This window comes from Pezoporus flaviventris, unplaced genomic scaffold, assembly GCF_033815535.1.
Source record: "Pezoporus flaviventris isolate CSIRO_AGI_PZ_B2104156 unplaced genomic scaffold, CSIRO_AGI_Pfla_v1 ptg000067l, whole genome shotgun sequence".
NCBI lineage: Eukaryota > Metazoa > Chordata > Aves > Psittaciformes > Psittacidae > Pezoporus > Pezoporus flaviventris.
This window is the reverse complement of record NW_026892615.1, coordinates 222,816-230,008: the sequence shown is the minus strand read 5'-3', so window position 1 is coordinate 230,008 and position 7,193 is coordinate 222,816.

Sequence of the window (7,193 nt, the reverse complement as noted above, 5' to 3'; positions counted from 1 at the left end):
AAACACTCTCTCACTTTTCCTCTGTTTCTTTAAAACTCTAAACCACGAGGCAGCACGGAGCAACGCCACAGGTCACAATATCAAAAGCTGGAGCTTTTAAAGGTGTCCTCGATAACACAGGCAGTAAAAGGCAGCAGCAGCAGAAGCAGAACTGCTGACCTTGTTTGATGCTGCACAGGAAACAGAGACACAGGCACTGGCATGAGGAGCAAGCAATGCACCACGTAAAAACATGGGCTTTTCTTCTTTCTTACACTAAATCTTGCAGAAGTGACTTCAGTACCTAATACATGCAAAAAAAAAATAATAAAAATAAAGATGTGTCTACTAATGACACAAAACATAGCCAAACAAGATACATCTTAGTGAAGCTGATGGCTGGCCAAGCCCCATCGTGCTCCATATCCCAGTGAAAGCAGAGCACAAGCTGCACAAAGGACTCACAAACACCAGCCTTCCCTTGGGAACTCAGGCCAGACCACAGTGGATTCCAGGACAGCAGCCCCAGCAGGCAGGTACCCCCCCCTCCCCAACACCTGCACACATGCACACACACATGCACACATATGACAGCGCAGATCCCTTTGCACACACAAACAACGGCCAAAATACATTACCAACCCAGCAGGGCAGGCTTTACTGATATAAGGGGTAACCTTGATTTTGGCAGGTGCAAGGGCATGCTCTGGCCCTTCCTGGTGGTCTTTTTCTCTTCCTCAAGAGTCATCACAAGGAACTTGCTGCTAAAAATTCTTGGTATTTCCTTTACATAATCTTGATTTACACAGAAACATGAAAACTTTTCCAGTACCTCATTCTCCAGTCCTGTATCTCTACAGTTACTATGCCTGTGAAAATGTCCATCACTTATGAATGCTACATTAACCCTACACCCTTTTCATGATATAGGGAGAAGGTTTATGACTTGGAACTGGTAACACTGTTTGATAGTTCTCTATACTGAAATTACTGCAGTTTTGTCCCTTCCTAGGAAGATGTCCATAAATTGCACCACCTTGGAAATGTAGTGGGAAGACTTGGGGCTAAATCCTACTTGGTTTAGTCAGGTACATGTGTGAATACTGAGGAGGCAGAAAGAAGACTGCCATCATAAGGCTTAGTCTCAGACAGCTGGACAGACCTCTGGTAACCTCAGGACAGGCATCCTTTTATGATGGCAGGCTGCTGGAAAAGGGAGAAGTCTGGGTGTCTCCTTGCCTCTTGCTCTTTCTCCTCATCAGAGATTTTCTCCATTGCTTTATTTTCTGGGACAATTTCTACCATCCTAAAAAAGACACATTTCCAAGGATACTTTCTTTTTCCTTCTCTGCCACCCAACCCATACGTAAAGGCTTCAAGGCAAGCTCTTCTGTGCTAGCACTGCCTCTGTCCTGCTGAAACACCGCTGGCAGATCTAGTCCAAGTCTTCTAGCATTTCCCTCCTCAAATACTAAGATCAGCTTGGATTTAGAATGAGTTATGGCGAAGGCAGAGCAGTTGGCACTATTTGCAAGATCTACATGTACTAAGTGACGTGTGAATTACATGTGGGTGCGCATATGTGATCCACAGAGGTGATACAGGACCTGCATGTTTGCTGTATGCTCCCAGCCCACGCTGTAAACAGGTAGAGCTCACATACACACAGAGCAATTCCACCCGCACACACATATTTCTGTACCTGAATGCATCAGAACTGGTTTGGATTAATTTATCAAGTGCCTATATACTAAAGACCTTCAGACGCAGGCTGCAAACAAAGATGGGACAGCTGTTTTGAGTGGTGGCTTTTCAGCACCAGCATCATCACGAACAATATTCTCTGGCGTGACATGAAGCAAAGGCCAACATTAATTAGAGATGCCAGAAAAGAAAGATTCCTCCCCTCCCATTCCAGTCATTCCCTCCCAGTAACCTCCAGTTCCTGTGCACTGAGGAAGGGTGGAAACACCGCAGGGCATTGCCAGGGAGGCAGTTTACATGAAAAGCTGACTCTCATACTATTTTTAACATGTCCCCCATGTATTAGAGGACTATTTATGTTACATCTATTTAAGTGCATGTGAGTTTATGTGTTAATGTCTGCTCACATACAGGATAAAAAAAAAAAACACAGCACAGTTAGTCAAGCACATGTAAATACAGACAGAATCCTATTTATTTGGCAGACCACACAAAGGCTAAGAAATGAAAAATGCACTCACGCCCTCTGACACCCTGGCCGAGTGTATGCACGAGAGCTCTTGTGGTAGGGACTGAAGGCTGGCTTCTGGCTCCCTCTCTCTCACTCTCCCTTTTCTGTTAAGAAGACACTTTGAGCACAGGGATTGCTCACAATCTGGCTGTGTGATCCACATGCAGGACTTGTAATATGCCTGCTATTTCCCTCTCTCTGCCTCTCCCCCCCCCCCCGTCAAACCTTCCCCCACGCCATCCTTCTTGTTCTCATGTTCAGTGGTTATTTTAGCTTAATGTGGTGACATCACAGCCCTCTTAGTGAGATAAAGCCCTTGCTGTGAATGCAGAATATGGCTCTACTGATCACTTCCAAAGGATGGGATTTAGTCGGGTCGGATCTTTAATGCTCATCCCTGGAGCAGAAGATGCTGTGTTGTAGTGCAGCTCCGCACAGGTCGCTCTGCGAGCTTGAACAGCCCTGCTGCAGCATGTGGGTGACAGCATCATGCCTTACTCTGTGAACTGGGAAACCTGGGAGAGACACTTCTAATAAGTTCACTCATTTCTGAACAGCAAAGGAGAACAGCTACATACCTGCCTGTGGCAGTAACTTGAATTTGGTGGGGTTTGAATGCAAAGACTGGAGAGAGATGGTTCTTAGCTAAGGAGGTAGATGGAGAGCTGAAAGACATCTCCGTTTTCAGCATCATGAGAGTATCCAAAACCATGCTTTGTATTCAAATGAAAAAAAAACTTGTGAATTTTTAAAGTTGCCCAAAAAACCTCTACAACTTGTCATTTATCTGTAATTCATCCACCGTTTCATATCAGATTTGCTATAGCCTCAACAGTTTGTATGATTTTGTTTCACATTCTCCTAAAATGGGAAACAAAGAAATAGCAGATGATAGTACAAAAACTTAACAGCAAACCAGATAAGAAATGCAGGAGGAGAATAATGCAGTCAAATAAGCTTTCCGTTATTAATAACTGTGCCCTGAGGTCTACAGGCATAATCCCAAAAAACTAAATTATCTTAAATCATGAGGATACTAATAAAGACAGCTTGGGACAGCAGAAGGGGTCTGTGATTTCAAGGGGTTTGTAGACCATGTATATATGATTAACATATCTGTGCTAAGGTTTATTACTTCATTATAATATTTTCCATCATAAATGAATAGGTAAAACACCTGGCTATTAAATATAAACCTATCCTTCAGGTTGATCAGATTATCACTTCAAGTTAAAATCTTTCATAATTTTTAATAATGCATAACAAATAAGATTATTTATGCAATTTCTTCAGTCTGCTTGCAGGGCCCATGACTACAGATAGCCTCCTCTCTTGAAAAGCCTGAGCTGGAGGGGGGTGCACTGACTGCTCCCCCTCTCTGCCTCGAATCCCAAGGACAAGGGATGCTCCTGGCAGCCCAGCTCCATTCTGGAGCATGGGGTAATTAGCAGCACAGAGGAGTTACCAGCCATGGTGATGCAGAAGAATCAGGGGCAGGCTGATGGGAAAGTCAAGTGGAGGCCTGGCTGTCTGAAACCTCTTCAATAGATCTGTAGTCTGGACTTGAACCCTGCCCTCTCACCTTGGGGTCCCATATTTCTTCCCCACACCCCCCTGCCTGTGGCAGTGAAGGGCCATGGTGATCCCCTGCCACCTCCCAGCCTGCAGCAAGGGACAGGGGGAGGAAGGCGTGAGGAGGCAGTGGAGGGGGGAGAAGGGTCTCTGACTTCCTCACAGGTAATTAAAGGGACTGTTTTCAAGGTTGCATGGGCGAAAGACAATCTGGCCTAATGAAGCATCGATCGGCCGCACCAGGGTAGGCAGAGGCTGACATTCACTCAGAGGTTCCTCCAGCCGATGGAAAACTCAGAGCCAGGAATCCTCTGCCCTGTTCGGCACTCCCAGTGACCTGCTGTGGGGAGCACTGAGTTTGCTCTAAATGGACACTCATCCTGTAACTACCCAAACCTGTGTGCTAGATGGGATAAAATTATTAATTAGCGAGGCAAATTATTTTTGTGGTGGGTCTTTCTGTTTCTCTTCTTTGGGGTAAATGTTCTTCATCATTCACATTATAACCCCGCCAACCAGTGTTGACGGTGCTGGATGTGTGAGGTCAGTTATGGAGATGCAGAAAATTATGGGGGATTGGCAGGGATGTTTTTGTCAATTTGTAAGCAAAACCCTGTGTTATTGCCAGGTTTTCATCTTTTCATCACTGTCAGCCTGTGCCAGCACAAGGTATCTAAGAGGAAAATCATCTCAGAGGCTGCTGGAAAATTAACAGGGGAAGATTAAAAATATATTAAAATATTTTCATGTAAAATAGAAAGAGGAAACAGGTACTTACATTAAAAAAAATTAAGCCAATTAAGCCCCCTGGAAATGCTGACATATCAAGCTCGCCGCTCACCCTAGCCAGGCATCCACTCTCCCACTCAGAAGCCGAGCAGCTCTGCAGCATCACGCTTGCCGGGCTCCCAAACCTGCCAGTGCCTCACCCAGCCCCTTTTTTCCGTCCCAAACGTTTGCATTTGTAGGATGTCTGAATAGTAATAAAAGGGCCAGGAAATGATAGTTGTGCCAAGTAAATTGGGGTGAATGCTGGGGGAGGGGAGGACAGATCGATTGTGAAACAACTTGCACATTATCTGGGAAGGATTTACTCGCGGTCCTGCGCTGCTCCGCGTTACAAGAGGCCCCGCACTCAACAATAGCGTGTCCCCTCGGAGCAGGAAACACAAAGGGAATTTGCTCTGATTCAATCCACACAGTGAGGCCCCTCTGGGGCTAAAGAGGGTCACTTTTACCCTGGCTAAAAATAAAGAAAAAAGATTTCTTTTTCCCCTCTCACACACACACATGCATACACACGTACACACGATCCTGTTGGAGAAAGCAGCCCGCCTCCACTTGATGTGATGCTTAAAAATCACAAACCTCCTTTCTCATTTTTTTTTATTTAGACTGTAGCATTTGTCAGAATTTACTTGAAAAAAAAAAAGGAAAACAAATTTAAACAAGTAGAACGTGATCAAAGAGTGGCCAAATGGCCTCTTCCTTTTATTCCCTCTACTTGTATAACAAGTGCCTCTGCCAGGGGGCTGCTGCAGCCCTGGCCCCTAATAACAAAGCAGGGGACACTGTTAGAGCACAGAGCTGTAACCTGAATTTTAAAGGACACACGAGCCTCAGTATAGGGCTCTGCTGTATTTGGCTGTATTTTTTTTCAAAACAGCAGTTAGAGTTCTAATCCCAAATTCTTTCATTGACAACAGGTCAGTGCAGAAGGGTGGGAATTGTGCGCACCACCTGCTGAAATCACAGGAAAAAAAAAGAAAGTTTTTCCTAGATTAGCTAAAATCTAGCTCAGCAGATTCTATCTGCATTAATTTGGCTGAACAACAAGATACTGCTGTGGACAAACTCTGACTACAGCAGTCCCGAGTTCCCAGAATTGGCACAGCTCAGCCAAACAATGGCTGCTTCCTATTCACCTTAACCCAGCTTTTCGAAAGAACATCCCCAGAAATGCAAAGCGTCAGCGGGAAATGGCAATTTTATGAATCCTAATCAATCAAAGGGCTTATTAACTCAATGTGAAGCCAGATTAAAATCTTTAATTATAAATCGTGCTAAAAGGAAAAACAAAATGTACTTATAGTACATTGAAAATTCCGGATATTAACATAGTTGCCATTATCTCTCTCAATATTAAATTTCCCCTCCCTGCCTTGCAACATGCTCACCTTTCTCTGTTCCTAAAGAACAGAACTGTGAAGCAAACTCATTTTTCTCCTTCCCAGGCTTATTAAAACGCATTCTCCCTGCCCACACCTCGGGCTCTGCAGTGGGGGCAAGAGAAGCCCCGCTTCACCGCGCAAGCAGCAGCCAGGGCACTGGTTCTTTATTAACTGGGCCGAGTCTGAGTTACTGATTGTTTTTTGGGGGGCCACAATCAAACGTGAAGCATTCGTGCTAATGAAAACGGCGTGCATGTCTCTGCCGGCACGGGTGATTGGCAGGGCTGCAGATTGCTGGCCACGGGAAGGGCCCTCGCTGCAAGTGCTGGCGCGAGTGGGGCCGGGGGTGCTTTTTTATCAGGCGGACATTTGGGAAATGACCACGGCAAATGTAATCACAGTTGGATGGGAGGGGTGGGGGTGCGGGTGAGGGCGAGCACAGAATGAGAGTCGCATGTTTTATTTATTTGTTCAAAGTCACGGTCATCCCATTGTGTGTCCCTCTCCGCGCCTGTCATCTCCTGCCCCTCCAGCCCCACCCCCCAGCCCCAGCCCTACAAGCAGAATGCAGCTCGGGGCTATCGTAAAACACACACAACTTCTCCAGAGCCCAGCATTTGCCTGGAAAATGGCTTATTTTCTCTTTGGAATATTAGCATTGTCGAAACAGGCTCTAATTGTGTTGTTAAGCGAGATGCTCCCCGCACATCCACAGTGATCCCTCTTCAGCAGGTTACTTGCTGCCCGGCACAGCACACTTCCTCCTCTCGCCCCCCCCCCCCCCCCCCAGTTATAGGTTTGCGTCTGAAACTAAAGGTCCTTTTTGCACAAAATTAATTTTTCAAAGGAGAACGAAATTTCCTTTGGAGAAGAGATACTACAGGACACACATTGTGATTCTAGGTCACTGCATTTTTTTTTATACATAATTCCTATTTTCCTTTCTACTGCTTTTCTCCCAGCACATTGCTTCCCTGGGGTTTAGTTCTTCAGCATTCCGCAAATGAAGAGCACCTTTGCTAAGCGTGATTTTTCAGATTTGCCTTAGTTTTGTGACTGCAATTGAAACCCTGAAAGGTGTTTCCCATCTATAAAACTTAAGGAACAGCCATCTGGTTAATTTGAAAGACAATTCTAATTTCAAAAAAATGGGAACTTGATTTTATATTTTACAAATGACTGGATGGCTCCAAAATGGTCTTAAAAGCAAATTTCACACCTTTGAGAGGGTAGTCACCTCCTCTGCTCTCTAACTG